This window comes from Psittacula echo, assembly GCF_963264785.1.
Source record: "Psittacula echo genome assembly, chromosome: 22".
NCBI classification, from domain to species: domain Eukaryota; kingdom Metazoa; phylum Chordata; class Aves; order Psittaciformes; family Psittacidae; genus Psittacula; species Psittacula echo.
Window position 1 is genome coordinate 4535267 of NC_137758.1, and position 11972 is coordinate 4547238.

Below are 11972 nucleotides of genomic sequence, written 5' to 3' on the forward strand. Positions count from 1 at the left end.
GGCAGAGCTTAGGCATTATCCCTCCATCAGTGTCACCATCCCAGGATGCTCATCCAGGGCCCAAAAGATGAAATACAGACCCTCGGTCTCAGGCTAATCAATAGCAGCTCATCACGTCACTGCTTCCAATGTTTGGGTGTTTTCTTTTTGCCTTTTCATAAAGATAAATGCTCCTAATGAGCTGGTTAAACATTAGTGATCAAGAGGAAATGGGTTTTAATTAAATTTACATACAAAAAATGGGTTGTAATTACAACAATTAGCTCACTATGAAAATCGGGTATGCAGAGAGGCTGAAAATGTTCTTGCAAACAAAAGGACACAAAAATCACAGGCACACTTGGGAAATAGCCTCCTTCAATTTGTCACTTTGACTTCAATCCTGGACTTTGAATTTATGCCTTACAGCCCAAGGGTTTCGCTCTCTTGCTGGGTGATGCCACACACGCACGTGCTTGCAGGATGAAACATCAGAGCGGCAGGAGCTGTTTTGAAGTCCCCTGTTTTCTGTTGTCTTTCCTACCCTTTAACCCTCTGCTTCACCTGCTGCTGAGAGGTACCAATGCTTGCTGGAAACTGAGAGCTGGAATAGTTCTGAGTTTACTCAGTTATGAGTAAAAGGGGTGGTTCTTTTCGTTTAAGATGAAGGTGAAAAGCCCAGCTCTCCCAGCCTGTCTCCATAGGGGATGTCAGCTCTGCCCGTGCCTGCAGTGACCCTCACTTGGTGCTTGCTCCCTATGCTACTGTGCCTCGAGGGCTCCCACAGTCTCTGCCCCATAGCCTGGACTCTCTCTGCTGTGACAGAGGTGAACCAAGGCTGTTCTCTGCTGCAAGAATACCCCTTTCCACCTGTGTGCCTGGAAGGTGAAGGGGTGGTTTGCATACTGGGAGCTGTAATCTGTAGTGTGATGCACGGATTTTTGTTGTCTCCTCCAAAGATATTTAAAGGATTAGAGAAAGCTCACATCCTACAAGGGATATAAATGTTATTAAAAGAGAAATGTATTTTTCAGCACAGGCAGCCTGATAAATGTGCAGCCAATAGTGGTTTAAATACCCTGGTGCAGTTATTCATAGAAAATGCTCTTCTTTGGGGTTTTTTTCCCTTTTTTTTTTTTTCCTAGTGCAACTGTAGTCATCATTCAGCCTTATACCTATAATGGATGGTTGCTAGAAGCCTTCCAAACAAACCAGCACAATCAGATACAGACAGTTAACCCACCTCAATTCTCTAAGGAAATTTCATGTTAGGCCCTTTAATATGCTCTTTTTGAAATGATTCAGGTAAATCAGTGCACGGGGCACTGCTGCGGGGAAAGATTGAACCTGGAACAAAGTGGAATGAGATGTGAAATAATCAAAACAAGGGAAAAACACGCAGGCAAGCTTCAGGTACACCTCCAACATTCAAATGAGCTCATTTGCAGAGCTAAACATTTCCCAGGGACTCGAGTTGATTCAAAGAGAAATGTATTTAATTTAAACCAACTCACTTCAGGGAGCTCTGCGCAGGGATGAAATGGATTCAATAATTGATCAACCAGGGAGTAAGAAAGAGGAAAAAGAGAGAAAAGGGTGGGGAAAAAGGCACCTGGATGGTGCATGGAGCTGGAGAGGGAACGCGGGGTTAGCTGCCAGTGTGAGCCTGGCCAGGGTCCCAGAGCCACCTCCCCTGTCCCCGAGGCTTGGCAGCACTGAATCACCAAAAGACAAACCAGGGGCACAGGGCTGAATCCACAACACATCCCAGCGCCTCTCCGGAGGGATGTGGGAATATTCCTTCATCCCACTGGAATGACACAAGTTTAAATTACATTTTGAGCTTGGAGCAACCTGATATCCCTGCCCGTGGCAGGGGTTGGAGCTGGATGAGCTTTAAGGTCCCTTCAACCCAAACCAGTCTGGAATTCAGTGATTTTCTCCCAGCCAGAAGTCACACAGAGCCTTGGTGTTGGTTTCCTTTCTGCTTCGCTGGGTATCTTACAAACTGCTTAAAATAAAGCAAATATACTTAGTCCTTTCTCAGCAGCTCTAAGGGCAGATTAAGATGTAGTTGGTATCAAAACACACATAGCAATGATTTCTCTGCAGTGGCTCAGATTTGGATGTAAAATGGAAATACCCTTTTAGCGCTTGGATGTAACACTGCTGTGTATGCAAACAGCAATTAAAACCTGCAGCCAAACTACATAAATCCGCCAGCGACAGAATAACTATGGCTGAGGGGAAAGAAACTGCAGTTCATCTGCATTTTGTAGGAGTCATTTTGTTCAGGCTACAGTTGCTCTGGATGAAATGTGACTTGTAAGTACTGTTCCACTGCACTGAGCCCATGCTGCGAGCACAGGAGGCTTTGAGGTGATGAGAGAGGTGCAGCGACATCAGGGACCCACCTCACCCAGCCACAGCAGCCAAACCCTCCTCTTCCACCCCACCAAGCCCAGCTGAGCAGGGGAGGGTCAAAGCCAGCCCCAGCACTGCCTCTCTACACATTGCTTTTATTGATTTCTATTTAAATAGCTTCCCCATAAGAACTAACACAGCCTTTCAGATAATATGGGGTTTTGCCAGCAGCAGCCATCACACGACTTAACACGAGCTGAATTTAAGACCAGTCTATCTCTTTTTACTGCAGACTTTACACACTCCTCGCTTGGGGGCCTCAAGGATATGTGGACTGGGGGGAAGCTCTGTGAGTGTTTGCTGGTATCAGTGGGAAACAATGTATGGATGCCCTTATAACTTCATATAAATTAATTAAATTAGAGGCATAAATGTGGTTGTTATCCGCTTCATTTAGTATTGACTGTGATATTCCTGCTCAATAAGGCTCAATGAGGGCAGTGTGCAATGCACCCTGGGTTGGGGATGCTTCAGGGAGGCAACCCCCCCGCAAGCTCTAGGCGCAACCAAGTGGAGCTGCTTAGCCCTTCTGAGGAGCTCGTGGGGCTGGTAACTCCTCCAGCAGCATTCCCCCTGCATGGCTCCTGCTCTTAGGGACACCACTATAGGAAAAGCAAGGATCAGGAAGGCTGGAGCTCAAATGGATGCTGGACAAGGAAGCAAATGTGCCTTTGGATCAGCAACGGGGTGCCCAGCTCTGCTGCTGAGGGCTGGAAATGAGGTAAAGGATGTATTCAAGGATACTCAAATGAGGCCAGGAGAAGAGAAACTGGGCTGCATCCCCAGAGCATGAGGAGCAGGTCGAGGAAGGGGTTTTGGGCTCAGTCACACACTGAAGCCAGGTCATGGGGAGCTTCTCGTCACCCAACACCCCCAAGTCATCCTAAGGGCTGCTCTCAATCCCGTCGCTGCCCAGCCTATATTTGTGCTTGGTGTCCCCCCCGACTTCACTTCCTTGGCACACAGCTTGAGGGAGACAGTAATTCAAGCACGACAGGCCAAATTCCTATACCTCTGTGCATCATTTTAGCTGTGGAATAACTGCATTATCTCCCATGGAGACAGGCTCTGAGCAGTGCAGCCAGGCAGCAATTTGGCAGCATGTGTCCCCATGTATTTTATTATACCCAGAATTGAAATAATCATCTCCTGGATCTGTATGGGATGAACACTCCCAAACATGGAAGCTAAGCTGCTTTGCTGGGCTCTCACAGCCTGTTGGGTCTGTGTGGGGGCAGTTTATACCCCACCAGCATCCCAGGGGAATGCCATGGCACTCCCCTGCCATCCCTGCTCTGTGAAGGGGGGGAGCTTCTCACAAGTGTGATACTTGGCTCTTCAAAGGACAATTGACTCTTCAAAGGACGATTTTCACTAGCTTTTAAAGATGGTATTGAAATAAGATCTATATATTTATACCTGTATCTGATCCTTTCTAACGCAAATGTGCACTCCTTCAAACACCAGCTCTCACAGGCTGAATGCTTTAACCCAGCACTGGAAGTAACACTTCAACCCATCAGGGCAGTTTTGTGCCTCCCATCCTTCATCTCCAGTTCCCAAGGCTGGTGCAGGGATGCGGTGCCTTTGGGCAGGGGGGGAGCGATGGCTCTAGACCTTTTCTGATGAGTATGTCCCCATCTAACCCTGGAACTGTTTCACCTTTCCTGGCTTTTCACCTGCTCTGCTCTGTTTTGTTAGAGGAGGTGGCTGCACATATAAATATCCAAGCCATAAAGAATATGAAACAACTGAGATGACAGTAAACATTGCTAAGCCTGAATCAGCAATAAAATAAGGGTACAGAAATTGTTGGCTGGAATAATCCTTGGATAATGGCTTTAACCTGTCAGAGGGGAGATTGAGAGGAACAGAAGCTCTTCCCTGTGAGGGTGCTGAGGCGCTGGCCCAGGGTGCCCAGAGAAGCTGTGGCTGCCCCATCCCTGGCAGTGTTCAAGGCCAGGTTGGACACAGGGGCTTGGAGCAAGCTGCTCCAGTGGAAGGGGTCCCTGCCTGTGGCAGGGGTTGGAGCTGGAGGAGCTTTCAGGTCTGTTCCAACACAAACCTGCTGGTCTTCCAGACAGGTGGGGGGGAAGCTGCTTCCCGCAGTCTGAGGGGGATGAAGAAAGACTACAGGGCCTTGGGGCGGATGGTGAAAGAGTCTGGGGCTCAAGTGATCTTCTCCTCAGTTCTTCCATCTTCCGGTGATGATGTGGGATTGAATGGGAAAATTCAGTCCGTAAACAATTGGCTTCGAGACTGGTGCTTCAGGCAGGGCTTTGGGTTCTTTGATAACGGCTGGTTTTATAAGGCTCCAGTCTGGATGATGGCACGTGGGAAAGGTTTAACTCACAGAGGCAAAAGGATGCTGGGGCATGAATTAACAGGGCTCATTTGGAGAGCTTTAAGCTAGATTCGAAGGGGGATGGGGTTGTAACTGGGCTTGCCCCAGTGGGGCAGCACTCTAGGATTGATGAAGACCGGGAGGCCTCCTATAATCCTAGGGTGAAATTGGTGAGCTCAGCTCCCTCCTTGAAATGCCTGTACACCAATGCGTGCAGCATGGGAAATAAGCAGGAGGAGTTGGAGACCTGTGTTAAGTCAGGAGATTATGATCTGGTGGCAATTACAGAGACGTAGTGGGACAGCTCGCATGACTGGAATATACTCATGGAGGGCTATGTCCTTTTCAGGAAAGACAGGCCAGCCAGGCGGGGTGGGGGGGTTGCTCTTTATGTGCGAGAGCAGCTACAATGTACTGAGCTCTGTCCAGGAACAGGGGACGAGCGAGTTGAGAGTCTGTGGGTGAGAATTAAGGGGCAGGCTGGCAGGGGCGATACTGTTGTGGGTGTCTGTTACAGGCCACCAGATCAGGGTGAGGAAGTTGACGAGGCCTTCTACAAGCAGCTGAGAGCAGCCTCACAGTCACAGGACGTGGTCGTCGTGGGGGATTTTAATTTCCCTGATGTTTGCTGGAAGGACTACTCAGCAACCCAGCCACAGTCCAGGAGGTTCCTCCAGTGTATGGATGATAACTTCCTCATCCAAATGGTGGATGAGCCAACCAGGAGAGGAGCGCTGCTGGATCTCATCCTCACTAACAAGGAGGGTCTGGTCGAAGCAGTAAGGGTTGAGGGCTGCCTTGGTTGCAGCGACCACGAGATGGTGGAATTCAGGATCTTGTGTGGTAGGACCAGTACAATAGCAAGTAGAATTGCAACCCTGGACTTCAGCAGGGCAAACTTTGGCCTTTTCAAGCAATTGCTAGGGGAAGTCCCATGGGCAAGGCTGCTTGAAGGTAAAGGGGCCCAAGATAGTTGGTTGGCATTCAAGAATTGCTTATTCCAAGCTCAAGAGCAAAGCATCCCGACACGTAGGAAGTCAAGGAAGAGGGCCAGGAGACCTGCGTGGCTGAATAAGGAACTGCTGGGTATGCTCAAGTGGAAGAGCAGAGTTTATAGGTCATGGAAGGAGGGGCTGGCCACTCGGGAGGAATATAAGGCTGCTGCTAGAGGATGTAGGAAGGCAGCTAGGATGGCTAAGGCCTCCTTAGAATTAAATCTGGCCAGAGGGGTCAAGGACAACAGAAAGAGCTTTTTCAAATACATAGCTGATAAAACTAACACCAGAGGCAAGGTTGGCCCACTGGTGAATGGGATGGGTGCCCTGGTGACAGAAGATACTGAGATGGCAGAGTTATTGAATGCCTTCTTTGTCTCTGTCTACTCTGCTGGAGGCAGTCCTGAAGAACCCTGTACTCCTGAGACCTCAGATGAAGTCAGGTCACTGGAGCGGTTTGCCTTAGTCCATGAGGAATGGGTTAGGGACCAGTTGAGCAATCTGGACATCCATAAATCCATGGGTCCAGATGGGATGCACCCGCGGGTGCTGAGGGAACTGGCGGAAGTCATTGCTAGACCACTCTCCATCATCTTTACCAAGTCTTGGGAAACGGGAGAGGTGCCTGAGGACTGGAGGAAAGCAAATGTCACTCCAGTCTTCAAAAAAGGCAAGAAGGAGGACCCGGGTAACTATAGACCGGTCAGCCTCACCTCCATCCCTGGGAAAGTGATGGAACACCTTATCCTTGATGCCATCTTAAGGCATGTCAAGGATAAGAGGGTTATGAGGGGCAGTCAACATGGCTTTACCAAGGGGAAGTCATGTTTGACCAACCTCCTAGCCTTTTATGAGGAAATAACATTGTGGATGGATGATGGCAGAGCGGTGGATGTGGTCTACCTTGACTTCAGCAAAGCATTTGACACAGTCTCCCACAGCATCCTCATAGCTAAATTGAGGAAGTGTGGCCTGGATGATCAGGTAGTGAGGTGGACTGCAAACTGGCTGAAGGACAGAAGCCAGAGAGTTGTAGTCTATGGGGCGGAGTCCAGTTGGAGGCCTGTATCTAGTGGAGTGCCTCAAGGGTCAGTATTGGGACCAGTATTATTTAATATATTCATCAATGATTTAGATGAGGGAATTGAGTGTACTGTCGGCAAGTTTGCTGATGACACTAAGCTGGGAGGAGTGGCTGACACGCCAGAAGGCTGTGCTGCCATCCAGCGGGACCTGGACAGGCTGGAGAGTTGGGCAGGGAGAAACTTGATGAAATATAACAAGGGAAAGTGTAGAGTCCTGCATCTGGGCAGGAACAACCCCAGGTTCCAGTATAGGTTGGGGAACGACCTGTTAGAGAGTAGTGTAGGGGAGAGGGACCTGGGGGTCCTAGTGGACAGCAGGATGACCATGAGTCAACACTGTGCCCTTGTGGCCAAGAAGGCCAATGGCATCCTGGGGTGTATTAGAAGGGGGGTGGTCAGTAGGTCGAGAGAGGTCCTCCTTCCCCTCTACTCGGCCCTGGTGAGACCGCATCTGGAATATTGTGTCCAGTTCTGGGCCCCTCAGTTCAAGAAGGACAGGGACCTGCTGGAGAGAGTCCAGCGCAGGGCGACAAAGATGATTAAGGGAGTGGAGCATCTCCCTTATGAGGAAAGGCTGAGGGAGCTGGGTCTCTATAGTTTGGAGAAGAGGAGACTGCGGGGGGACCTTATTAGTGTATATAAATATATAAAGGGGGAGTGTCATGAGGATGGAGCCAGGCTCTTCTCAATGGCAAACTATGATAAGACAAGGGGTAATGGGTATAAACTGGAACACAAGAGGTTCCACTTAAACTTGAGAAGAAACTTCTTCTCAGTGAGGGTGACAGAACACTGGAACAGGCTGCCCAGGGAGGTTGTGGAGTCTCCTTCTCTGGAGACATTCAAAACCCGCCTGGACACATTCCTGTGTAATCTTATCTAGGTGTTCCTGCTCTGGCAGGGGGATTGGACTAGATGATCTTTTGAGGTCCCTTCCAATCTCTAACATACTGTGATACTGTGATACTGTGAAACCATTGTATTGCTCTGTGACTCTGTTTTTCCATGGAAGGTAGAAGCAACCTTCAGGGGCCTGCTCAGAAAGTGTGGCTGCCAGGAAAGAGCAGAGTCTACATGATGTGCAGGACCATGTCTCCTGGTTCCTCACTCTTTTCCTCTCCACTGCCAGGCATTTATGAATGGGAAAACATCTGCATACAAAACTGCATGTGGGAAAAGTGTGTTACTTCAAGTAATGTCAGCACAAGGAGGTCTCTTTCTGCTTTGCTGGTTTTGGCGAAGGGCTGTGGGGATGTTGTGGAACACGAGGGTGATATTTGTCATGTAGACATGTCGAAAAGAAACCACACCAATAAATCCTGGTGGTTTAAACAGAAAGAGGAGAAAGCCACCGCCTGCTCCCCTCTCTTGGGTATCAGAGGTGGCCAAGGAAGGGCAGGCAGGGCTGGCACTGCTTGCAGCACCAGGACTATCACATTTGGAGAAAGATGGATCATTTTCCCTTGTAAATGCTGCAAACACAGTGGAGGATCCAGGAGAAAATGAATGAAGGGGAAAAAACCAGCAGGAAAATAATCCCCAGTGTTATAGAGAGAACTGGAGCTCATAGGGCAGCAGTCCCAGGGGGAATCGCTCACTAGGAGGAGTTCACACCATTGAAGGACCAGAACAAAAACCCTGCAAGGATGGAAAAATGGAGGGAGCTGGAGGAGCTGTGGACCCGCTGCTTCTGACAGTGCTGGATTAAAGCAGTGAGACCCTGAGCTGTGCAGGAGCCTGTTTGTTCCAGCATCTGCATCTGTGTCTCCCTTCAATGGGCATCTTTTATCAGGAATGGCTCTGCTACCTGCTTTTCTCAAGACACACAAACCCACTCTGCCTGCCTGCAGCTCTGCTGCTTTTCCCTTTCCTTCACATCAAACAAGGGTTAACACAAGCAAAGCCAGGCAGGTTTACACTGAAATCCCCCCTGCAGATCCCCAAACAAAACCTGCAAAAAAGCCTTGAATAAATTTCTTCCTGTTTGGCTGCAGTTTCCAGTGTTAAACGGGCTCTTTATGTGCTTTGGTTACCCCAGCAGGAAGAGGGCTCTGGCTGTTTGCAGAGTGAAGGCAGCTCAGTCTGCCTTCTGCTGTGCTGTTGTTTCATCTTCATCATTACTGGTTTAAAGACCCAATAAGCCTGAGTGACCTCTGGTTAAAGTCACCTTGCGCACAACCAGCCCAGTGCTGCTGGGGACCTGACAGGGCTCACAAACCACCTCTGTGCCTTGCTGCTTCCAGACACTGGAGGAAATGCATCTTTTGATCCCTACCAGGCAAACCTGAGCTGTCAGATGGGAGATTTAGAACAGGCTCGTTTCCCAAACAGAATAACTTGCAGTTTGGTGGGAGTTTTTAAGCCAAGCTCTTTCCCTGCTTATTTTCTGGATTTGCTGTTTTCATAGAATCATAGAACAGTCAGGGTTGGAAAGGACCTTAAGATCATCCAGATCCACCCTCCTGCCACTGGCAGGGACACCTCACACTAAACCATGGCACCCAAGGCTCTGTCCAGCCTGGCCTTGAACACCACCAGGGAATGGAGCATTCACAGCTTCCCTGGGCAACCCATTCCAGTGCCTCACCATGCTTACAGTAAAGAACTTCCTCCTTAGATCCAATCTAAACTTCCCCTGTTTAAGTTTGAACCCATCACCCCTTGTCCTGTCACTACAGTCCCTAATGAAGATCCCCTCCCCAGCATCCCTATAGCCCCCCTTCAGATACTGGAAGGCTGCTATGAGGTCTCCACACAGCCTTCTCTTCTCCAGGCTGAACAGCCCCAACTTCCTCAGCCTATTTTTGTATGGATTTAGATTAAAGAACTGCCTCCTTTATTCAACAGCAGTTGTGGACTTGCTGCTGCAGTTTATTCTTGATGGGAAGAAAGACCAAAAACCAGCAAAATATCTCAAACAGGGATCTCCCTCTAAAGGGAATGGCTGTCATGCCTACACCCATGTTTTTGGGTTATGTGTGACTTCCCCATGCACAGGAAGAAGAGGAGGAATATGAAGCTCTTGGGATTAAACCAAAACAGCCTGGGGTGTCTCGCCTGCACCCCACAACACTGTCAAAACCAGGAGGCAATGGGCAAAGCCTCTTCTCAGTGACATTGATCCACTGGTTGATTTTGAAGCCCCATCAGGATGTGTGTGTTGGGAAGGACCATCAACTGCCGGTGCTGTCACGGTGGGCACAAGCCCTGTTCCATCATCCCGCTGGGTACTCCCATTCCTTTGGGAGCTTATTACTTTGGCAGCAGCTGTGATCCCATGGTGCAGGGTCAGTCCTTTGGGATAAGGACTGAAAGGGCATTCTCCTTGCTGTGGCATGGGTGACGGTTTCCCAGTGCTCAATGCCATGCGAGCTTTTTCCCGAGTTAAACCCTCACATCCCAAAGAATGAAATCCATGGTGATTTCTCAAAACACAGAGAAAAGGGAGAACTCATGAATGGAAAAAGATGCCTGACGTATCATTTTCTGAACATACTTTGGGAAAAGAAAGAGCTTACTTCCAAATAATGTTTCGTATTTTGATAACAGGGCTCTTAATGAGCTCTGGGTGCCGATGCCAGCAGGCTCAGCTGTAACAGGAGTGTGAAAACTCACACTTCTGGAAGCCTTTTAATAGCCTCTTTAATATGGCACTTGGGAGGCGGGTTAGCAGGCTCAAAGGGAGGCTTGCAACAAAGGGAGGAGGGCAGCACCTGGGGCTCTGCAGTGTGGAGCCACAGGCTCCTCTGTGCCAGGGATGGGCAGCACAGGATGCTCTGCTGCTGGGTCGTGCCCTCTCTGGCTCTGAGACTCCTGGACCATGCACAGGATATTAGCATATAGAAAAAGCAGAACCTCCAGTGGTGCTGCCCATCGAGTATTTATTTACCCCTGCACCCATTTCCAGGTAATTTATATATTATATTTATATATTTTCAGCTCTAAGGGCAGCAGCACAAGAGGGACGTGGAGCTGTTGGAGCGAGTCCAGAGGAGGCCATGGAGATGCTGCGAGGGCTGGAGCAGCTCTGCTCTGGAGCCAGGCTGAGAGAGCTGGGCTGGGGCAGCCTGGAGAAGAGAAGGCTCCTGAAGGGGAGACCTGAGAGCAGCTCCAGTGCCTAAAGGGGCTGCAGGAAACCTGGAGAGGGGCTTGGGACAAGGGCCTGCAGGGACAGGACAAGGGGAATGGCTTTAACCTGCCAGAACAGGGGAGACTGAGATGAGCTCTTAGGCAGAAGCTCTTCCCTGTGAGGGTGCTGAGGCGCTGGCACAGGGTGCCCAGAGAAGCTGTGGCTGCCCCATCCCTGGCAGTGCTCAAGGCCAGGTTGGCCACAGGGGCTTGGAGCAAGCTGCTCCAGTGGAAGGTGTCCCTGCCCGTGACGGGGGTTGGAACTGAATAAGCTTTAGGGTGCTTTCCAACTCAAACCATTCTATTCCTCTATTATTATTGCTCTTCCATTGACAGAGACAAGAAGGCAAAGAGCAATCCCATGTGTTGGCCCATCAAGCAGGGCTAGGAGCCAGACCTCCTTCCTTCAGTGCTCCTCACTCTCTTAGTGCTGAGCTCAGAAAGAGCCAACAGCCTGATTTATTTATTTATCAGTCAGTTATGAGCGCAGACGATGCCTTTGAAGCTCCCTTCAGTTATCTCTGCCTGGCAAAGAAACATTGTGCATCTTGGTCTTTTATTCCTTTTGATCTGGGTGCCGTGATTTTCACTTCTGCTGCTGAGGCACTTGCTCAGGCCTCCATTTGATGTGGGTTAACGATGCTTTCCACAACCCTTTGATGCTCCCTGAAATGCTGCTTTTACTTTCTTCAGCAGCAGACCATACTCCACCTCTCCGTTCCATCCTCACTGGCACCCAGGGGTGTACCCTGGTGCAGCAGTCCAGTCTGGACCAGCTGATGCTGCACTGGTGAGAAGAATGAGTGGGAAATGACCTGCAGGTTGGACTTTTAACAAATGGAGCCCTGAAATCCCCGCCTCCCAACCTGCTTTGTCAGGGGACCCTCTCTCTGTCCAGAACCTTGTTAAGCAAAGCCCCAGCTCTCCTCCCTCCCTCCACCCCAGGGTTTGCCTAAAGGCACATCACAAAATCTCCCCTCAAGTGTGCCAGGTTCCAGGAGAAGCTGCTAAAGGGTG